The 9,541-nt window shown below is 37.7% G+C and overlaps 1 pseudogene; it reads left to right on the top strand.

Annotated features, from left to right (window-relative positions):
* The first annotated feature begins 4,829 nt into the window (after positions 1–4,829).
* LOC133053792 (NADH-ubiquinone oxidoreductase chain 1-like) lies at positions 4,830–8,718 on the top strand (annotated as a pseudogene).
* Positions 8,719–9,541: the final 823 nt, after the last annotated feature.

Genomic DNA, 9,541 nt, shown 5'->3' with positions numbered 1-9,541 from the left:
ATTCGCACAATCCATTCTACTATGTCTAGGGGCTATTACTACTCTATTTACAGCAATATGTGCTCTTACCCAGAATGATATCAAAAAAATTATTGCTTTTTCCACATCCAGCCAACTAGGCCTTATAATAGTAACAATTGGTATTAACCAACCCTACCTAGCATTTCTTCATATCTGTACACATGCCTTTTTCAAAGCTATACTATTTATGTGTTCTGGCTCTATTATCCACAGCCTAAATGACGAACAAGACATCCGAAAAATAGGAGGCTTATTTAAAGCTATACCATTTACCACAACAGCCTTAATCATTGGCAGTCTTGCACTAACAGGAGTACCTTTCCTCACCGGATTCTATTCCAAAGATCTAATTATTGAAACCGCTAATACGTCGTATACCAACGCCTGAGCCCTTTTAATAACACTAATCGCCACCTCCTTTACAGCCATTTACAGTACCCGCATTATTTTCTTTGCACTCTTAGGACAGCCCCGATTCCCAACCTTAGTTACCATTAATGAAAATAACCCCTTTCTAATAAATTCTATTAAACGTCTAATAATCGGAAGTCTTTTCGCAGGGTTTATTATTTCTAACAGCATCCCTCCAACAACAATTCCTCAATTAACAATACCTTATTATTTAAAAATAGTAGCTCTAACAGTAACAATTCTAGGCTTCATTTTAGCACTAGAAATTAGTAACACAACTCAAAACCTAAAATTCAACTACTCAACAAATATCTTCAAATTCTCTAATATATTAGGATATTTCCCCATAATTATACATCGTCTAACTCCTTATGTAAATCTAATAATAAGTCAAAAATCAGCATCCTCTCTCCTAGACTTAATCTGACTCGAAAATATTCTACCTAAAACAACTTCACTAATCCAAACAAAAATATCAATTATGGTTACAAATCAAAAAGGCTTAATCAAGCTGTATTTCCTCTCTTTCTTAATTACAATTACCGTTAGTATTGTTCTATTTAATTTCCACGAGTAATTTCCATAATAACCACTACACCAATTAATAAAGACCACCCAGTCACAATAACTAATCAGGTACCATAACTGTAAAGAGCTGCAATTCCTATAGCCTCTTCACTAAAAAATCCAGAATCTCCTGTATCATAAATTACTCAATCCCCTAAACCATTAAATTGAAACACAATCTCCACCTCCTCATCCTTTAATACATAATAAACCATCATGACTTCTATTAAGAGACCAGTAACAAATGCCCCTAGTACAGTCTTATTAGATACTCAAATCTCAGGGTATTGCTCCGTAGCTATTGCCGTTGTATACCCAAAAACCACCATTATCCCTCCTAAATAAATTAAGAATACCATTAAACCTAAAAAGGACCCACCAAAATTTAATACAATAGCACAACCAACTCCACCACTCACAATTAATCCTAACCCCCCATAAATAGGCGAAGGTTTCGAAGAAAATCCTACAAAACCAAGCACAAAAATAATACTCAAGATAAATACAATGTATGTTATCATTATTCTCACATGGAATCTAACCATGACTAATGATATGAAAAACCATCGTTGTCATTCAACTACAAGAACACTAATGATCAATATCCGAAAAACTCACCCATTGATAAAAATCGTAAACAACGCATTTATTGATCTCCCAGCCCCATCAAATATTTCATCCTGATGAAATTTTGGCTCCCTACTAGGAATTTGCTTAATCCTACAAATCCTCACAGGCCTATTCCTAGCAATACACTACACATCTGATACAATAACAGCATTTTCCTCTGTCACCCATATCTGCCGAGACGTCAATTACGGTTGAATCATTCGATACATGCACGCAAACGGAGCATCAATATTCTTTATCTGCCTATTCATCCATGTTGGACGAGGCCTATACTACGGATCATACACTTTTCTAGAGACATGGAACATCGGAGTAATTCTCCTATTTACAGTTATAGCTACAGCATTCGTAGGCTACGTCCTACCATGAGGACAAATATCATTCTGAGGAGCAACAGTTATTACCAATCTTCTCTCGGCAATCCCATACATTGGTACAAACCTAGTTGAATGAATCTGAGGGGGCTTTTCAGTAGACAAAGCAACCTTAACTCGATTCTTCGCTTTCCACTTTATTCTACCATTCATCATTGCGGCACTTGCTATAGTACATTTACTCTTTCTTCACGAGACAGGATCCAATAACCCAACAGGAATCCCATCAGATGTAGATAAAATCCCCTTTCATCCCTACTACACCATTAAAGATATTTTAGGCATCCTATTCCTATTTCTCTTCTTAATAACACTAGTACTATTTGCACCAGACTTGCTTGGAGACCCAGACAACTACACTCCAGCAAATCCACTCAACACACCTCCTCATATTAAACCCGAATGATACTTCCTATTTGCATACGCAATCCTACGATCAATTCCCAATAAATTAGGAGGGGTCTTAGCCCTAGTCTCATCCATCCTGATCCTAATTCTTATACCCTTCCTCCACACATCCAAACAACGCAGCATGATATTCCGACCATTTAGTCAATGCTTATTCTGAGTCTTAGTAGCAGATCTACTAACACTTACATGAATCGGAGGACAACCAGTTGAATATCCTTTTATTACCATTGGACAACTAGCATCTATCTTATATTTTCTCATTATTCTAGTCCTTATACCAGCCACCAGCACAATCGAGAATAACCTTCTAAAATGAAGATAGTCTTTGTAGTATACTCAATACACTGGTCTTGTAAATCAGAAAAGGAGAACAATCAACCTCCCTAAGACTCAAGGAAGGAGCTATAACCCCACTATCAACACCCAAAGCTGAAGTTCTATTTAAACTATTCCCTGACGCTTATTAATATAGCTCCATAAAAATCAAGAACTTTATCAGTATTAAATTTTCAAAAATTTCTAATAATTTAATACAGCTTTCCACTCAACATCCAATTTACATTTTATATCCATTAATTACACAGCAAAACATGTGATACAATCCTACGCTTTATAGTACATAGAATTAATGTATTAGGACATACTATGTATAATAGTACATTACATTATATACCCCATGCTTATAAGCATGTGCTTTTTACTGTTTACAGTACATAGTACATACCATTGTCCATCGTACATAGCACATTAAGTCAAATCAATTCTCGTCAACATGCATATCCCGTCCCTTAGATCACGAGCTTAATTACCATGCCGCGTGAAACCAACAACCCGCTAGACAGGGATCCCTCTTCTCGCTCCGGGCCCATAGACTGTGGGGGTAGCTATTTAATGAACTTTATCAGACATCTGGTTCTTTCTTCAGGGCCATCTCACCTAAAATCGCCCACTCTTCCCTCTTAAATAAGACATCTCGATGGACTAATGACTAATCAGCCCATGCTCACACATAACTGTGGTGTCATACATTTGGTATTTTTAATTTTTTGGGGGATGCTTGGACTCAGCAATGGCCGTCTAAGGCCCCGACCCGGAGCATGAATTGTAGCTGGACTTAACTGCATCTTGAGCATCCCCATAATGGTAGGCACGAGCATCATAGTTAATGGTCACAGGACATAATTATTATTTCACATCCCCCCCTTCCATTATTTTCCCCCTTATATAGTTACTACTATTTTTAACACACTTTTCCCTAGATATTATTTTAAATTTATCACTTTTCCAATACTCAAATATCACTTCAGAAGGAGGTAACTATATAAGCGCCAATTTTTCTCTAATTATGCATAGTTAATGTAGCTTAAACAGTAAAGCAAGGCACTGAAAATGCCTAGATGAGTGTATTAACTCCATAAACACACAGGTTTGGTCCCAGCCTTCCTATTAGCTCTTAATAGACTTACACATGCAAGCATCCGCACTCCAGTGAAAATGCCCTCCAAGTCAATAAGATTAAGAGGAGCTGGTATCAAGCACACACCCGTAGCTCACGACACCTTGCACAGCCACACCCCCACGGGAGACAGCAGTGATAAAAATTAAGCCATAAACGAAAGTTTGACTAAGCCATATTAATTAGGGTTGGTAAATTTCGTGCCAGCCACCGCGGCCATACGATTAACCCAAGTTAATAAGCACACGGCGTAAAGCGTGTTAAAGCACTGTACTAAATAAAGTTAAATTCCAATTAAGCTGTAAAAAGCCATAATTGCAACAAAAATAAACAACGAAGGTAACCTTATAGCCGCTGAAACACGATAGCTAGGACCCAAACTGGGATTAGATACCCCACTATGCCTAGCCCTAAACACAAATAGTTGTGTAAACAAAACTATTCGCCAGAGTACTACCGGCAATAGCTTAAAACTCAAAGGACTTGGCGGTGCTTTATACCCTTCTAGAGGAGCCTGTTCTATAATCGATAAACCCCGATAAACCTCACCATTCCTTGCTAATACAGTCTATATACCGCCACCTTCAGCAAACCCTAAAAAGGTACAAAAGTAAGCACAATCATAATACATAAAAACGTTAGGTCAAGGTGTAACCTATGGAATGGGAAGAAATGGGCTACATTTTCTAACCTAAGAAAATCTAATACGAAAGTTATTATGAAACCAGTAACCAAAGGAGGATTTAGCAGTAAACTAAGAATAGAGTGCTTAGTTGAATTAGGCCATGAAGCACGCACACACCGCCCGTCACCCTCCTCAAGTAGGCACAATACACTCAAATTTATTCATACGTATTAATCACATGAGAGGAGACAAGTCGTAACAAGGTAAGCATACTGGAAAGTGTGCTTGGATAAATCAAGATATAGCTTAAACAAAGCGCCTAGTCTACACCTAGAAGATTTCACATATTATGAATATCTTGAACTAATTCTAGCCCGAAAAAATCCATTCACGCTAAATTATCAATACACTGTAAAATAAAACATTTATTCAACAACAAAAAGTATAGGAGATAGAAATTTTAACACGGCGCTATAGAGAAAGTACCGTAAGGGAATGATGAAAGAAAAAAATTAAAGTACAAAAAAGCAAAGATTACCCCTTGTACCTTTTGCATAATGAGTTAACTAGTAAAAACTTAACAAAATGAATTTCAGCTAAGTACCCCGAAACCAGACGAGCTACTTATGAACAATTTATCGAGAACCAACTCATCTATGTAGCAAAATAGTGAGAAGATTTATAAGTAGAGGTGAAACGCCCAACGAGCCTGGTGATAGCTGGTTGTCCAGAAAATGAATTTTAGTTCAGCTTTAAAAATACCAAAAATATAAACAAATTATAATGTATTTTTAAAAGTTAGTCTAAAAAGGTACAGCCTTTTAGAAATGGATACAACCTTAACTAGAGAGTAAAACTTAATATCAAACCATAGTGGGCCTAAAAGCAGCCACCAATTAAGAAAGCGTTAAAGCTCAACAATAAAATAATGCTAATTCCAATAATAAATAATCAACTCCTAGTCTAATACTGGACTAATCTATTGAAAATAGAAGCAATAATGTTAATATGAGTAACAAGAAGCAACTTCTCCCCGCATAAGTTTAAGTCAGTACCTGATAATATTCTGACTATTAACAGCAAAATAAGAGAAACCTAACAATAAATAACTTATTAACTACACTGTTAATCCGACACAGGAGTGCACCCAAGGAAAGATTAAAAGAAGTAAAAGGAACTCGGCAAACACTAAACCCCGCCTGTTTACCAAAAACATCACCTCCAGCATAACTAGTATTGGAGGCACTGCCTGCCCAGTGACAACCGTTAAACGGCCGCGGTATCCTGACCGTGCAAAGGTAGCATAATCACTTGTTCTCTAAATAAGGACTTGTATGAATGGCCACACGAGGGTTTTACTGTCTCTTACTTCTAATCAGTGAAATTGACCTTCCCGTGAAGAGGCGGGAATATGCCAATAAGACGAGAAGACCCTATGGAGCTTTAACTACTTAGCCCAAAGAATCAAATTTTATCACCAAGGAAACAACAACACTCTTTATGGGTTAACAGCTTTGATTGGGGTGATCTCGGAGAATAAGAAATCCTCCGAGCGATTTTAAAGACTAGACCTACAAGTCGAATCACACAATCGCTTATTGATCCAAAAAATTGATCAACGGAACAAGTTACCCTAGGGATAACAGCGCAATCCTATTCAAGAGTCCATATCGACAATAGGGTTTACGACCTCGATGTTGGATCAGGACATCCCGATGGTGCAACCGCTATCAAAGGTTCGTTTGTTCAACGATTAAAGTCCTACGTGATCTGAGTTCAGACCGGAGTAATCCAGGTCGGTTTCTATCTATTATGTATTTCTCCCAGTACGAAAGGACCAGAGAAATAAGGCCAACTTTAAATAAGCGCCTTAAATTAATTAATGATATCATCTTAATTAACTTCACAAACAAATCTTGCCCTAGAAAAGGGCCTTGTTAAGGTGGCAGAGCCCGGTAATTGCGTAAAACTTAAAACTTTATAATCAGAGATTCAAATCCTCTCCTTAACAACATGTTTATAATTAATATTTTAATACTAATTATCCCTATTCTTTTAGCCGTGGCATTTCTCACACTAGTGGAACGGAAAGTCCTAGGGTACATACAATTTCGAAAAGGCCCAAATGTTGTAGGTCCCTATGGCCTACTCCAACCTATTGCGGATGCCATTAAACTTTTCATTAAAGAACCACTACGACCCGCCACATCTTCAATCTCAATATTTATTCTAGCCCCCATTCTAGCCCTAAGTCTAGCTTTAACCATATGAATCCCCCTACCCATACCATACCCTCTCATCAACATAAATTTAGGAGTCCTATTCATATTAGCAATATCAAGTCTAGCCGTATATTCTATTCTCTGATCAGGCTGAGCTTCCAATTCTAAATATGCACTAATCGGGGCCCTACGAGCGGTAGCACAAACAATTTCATATGAAGTAACACTAGCAATTATCCTACTATCCATCCTCTTAATAAACGGATCCTTTACACTCTCTACCCTAATTATTACACAAGAACAAGTATGACTTATTTTCCCAGCATGGCCCCTGGCAATAATATGATTTATCTCAACACTAGCAGAAACAAACCGGGCTCCATTTGACCTCACCGAGGGCGAATCAGAATTAGTTTCTGGCTTTAACGTAGAATATGCAGCAGGACCATTTGCCCTATTTTTCATAGCAGAATATGCAAATATTATTATAATAAACATCTTCACAACGATTCTATTCTTAGGAGCATTCCACAACCCAATCTTACCAGAACTTTACACAATCAATTTTACCATTAAATCTTTACTACTAACAATCTCCTTCTTATGAATCCGAGCATCCTATCCTCGATTTCGCTACGACCAACTAATACACCTATTATGAAAAAACTTTTTACCCTTGACATTAGCCCTATGCATATGACACGTATCACTACCCATCTTTATATCAAGCATCCCCCCACAAACATAAGAAATATGTCTGACAAAAGAGTTACTTTGATAGAGTAAATAATAGAGGTTTAAGCCCTCTTATTTCTAGAATTATAGGAATTGAACCTACTCCCAAGAATCCAAAACTCTTCGTGCTCCCAAATACACCAAATTCTAATAGTAAGGTCAGCTAATTAAGCTATCGGGCCCATACCCCGAAAATGTTGGTTTAAACCCTTCCCGTACTAATAAATCCAATCATCTTTATCCTCATTCTATCAACAATAATACTAGGCACCATCATTGTTATAATTAGCTCCCATTGACTACTTGTCTGAATTGGATTTGAAATAAATATGCTCGCCATCATTCCCATCATAATGAAAAAGCATAATCCACGAGCCACAGAAGCAGCAACTAAATATTTCTTAACCCAATCAACGGCCTCAATACTACTAATAATAGCCGTCATTATTAACCTAATATTTTCAGGCCAATGAACTGTAATAAAACTATTTAATCCAGTGGCATCCATACTCATAACAATAGCTCTCACTATAAAACTAGGAATAGCCCCATTTCACTTCTGACTTCCAGAAGTAACACAAGGCATTCCATTATCGTCAGGCCTAATTCTACTTACATGACAAAAATTAGCACCCATGTCCGTTCTCTCTACCAAATTTTCCCATCCATTAACCTAAACATGATCCTAACCATCTCCATTCTATCAATCATAATTGGAGGTTGAGGAGGACTAAACCAAACCCAGCTACGAAAAATTATAGCATATTCATCAATTGCTCATATGGGTTGAATAACGGCAGTCTTACCATATAATCCCACAATAACACTACTAAACCTAATCATTTATATTATCATAACTTCCACTATATTCACATTATTTATAGCCAATTCAACTACTACCACACTATCACTATCACATACCTGAAATAAAATACCCGTAATAACCGTCCTAGTCCTCATTACCCTTCTGTCAATAGGAGGACTTCCCCCTCTATCAGGATTTATGCCAAAATGAATAATTATTCAAGAAATAACAAAAAATGACAGCCTCATCCTACCCACTCTCATAGCAATCACAGCACTACTAAATTTATATTTCTATATACGACTCACATATTCCACCGCACTAACAATATTTCCCTCCACAAATAATATAAAAATAAAATGACAATTTTCTACCACAAAACAAATAACCCTTCTACCTACAATAGTTGTCCTATCTACTATATTATTACCACTTACACCAATGCTATCAATTCTGGAGTAGGAGTTTAGGTTAATCCAGACCAAGAGCCTTCAAAGCCCTAAGCAAGTACAATATACTTAACTCCTGATAAGGATTGCAAGACCATATCTTACATCAATTGAATGCAAATCAACCACTTTAATTAAGCTAAATCCTCACTAGATACGCGTCTCCACGTGAGGCGTGAGACCCAGGGTCCCTTTCCACGTGCCACAGTTATCCTGGGACTCGTATCCATTTTCAAGAGGAGTCAGGCATCTTCTGCTTTGGAAGCATTGATCTCCGCGGATCTCTCGAGTTTTCAAATGATGTGAGGCCTCCGGTCATGATGACGCGGAGAACTCGGTCTTTCTCTGTGGTCTCCACAGGGGATTCAGACATCCCTTCGTCTTGGGAGATGCAAGACGAGCCTGCATTCAATTCACTGCAGGGATATCAGGCCTTATTTCGAGTCAGAGCATCTCGGTGTCCATTGCACTTGAGGCCACGAACAGCTTTAAGCCTATTGATTCGTGCTGAACTGGGCCAACCTGGTACCCTACTTGGAGATGACCAAATTTATAATGTTATTGTAACCGCACATGCATTCGTAATAATTTTCTTTATAGTTATACCAATTATAATCGGAGGATTTGGTAACTGACTAGTTCCCTTAATAATTGGTGCCCCAGATATAGCATTCCCTCGAATAAACAATATGAGCTTTTGACTCCTTCCTCCCTCTTTCTTACTACTTCTAGCATCATCTATAGTTGAAGCTGGCGCAGGAACAGGCTGAACTGTGTACCCCCCTCTAGCTGGTAACTTAGCTCACGCAGGAGCCTCAGTGGACCTAACTATCTT

The sequence above is a fragment of the Dama dama genome, unplaced genomic scaffold, assembly GCF_033118175.1.
Source record: "Dama dama isolate Ldn47 unplaced genomic scaffold, ASM3311817v1 ptg000279l, whole genome shotgun sequence".
In the NCBI taxonomy this organism is placed as follows: Eukaryota; Metazoa; Chordata; class Mammalia; order Artiodactyla; family Cervidae; genus Dama; species Dama dama.
Note: the sequence above shows the minus strand (reverse complement) of the source record. Positions and strands in the feature narration are given on the sequence as shown.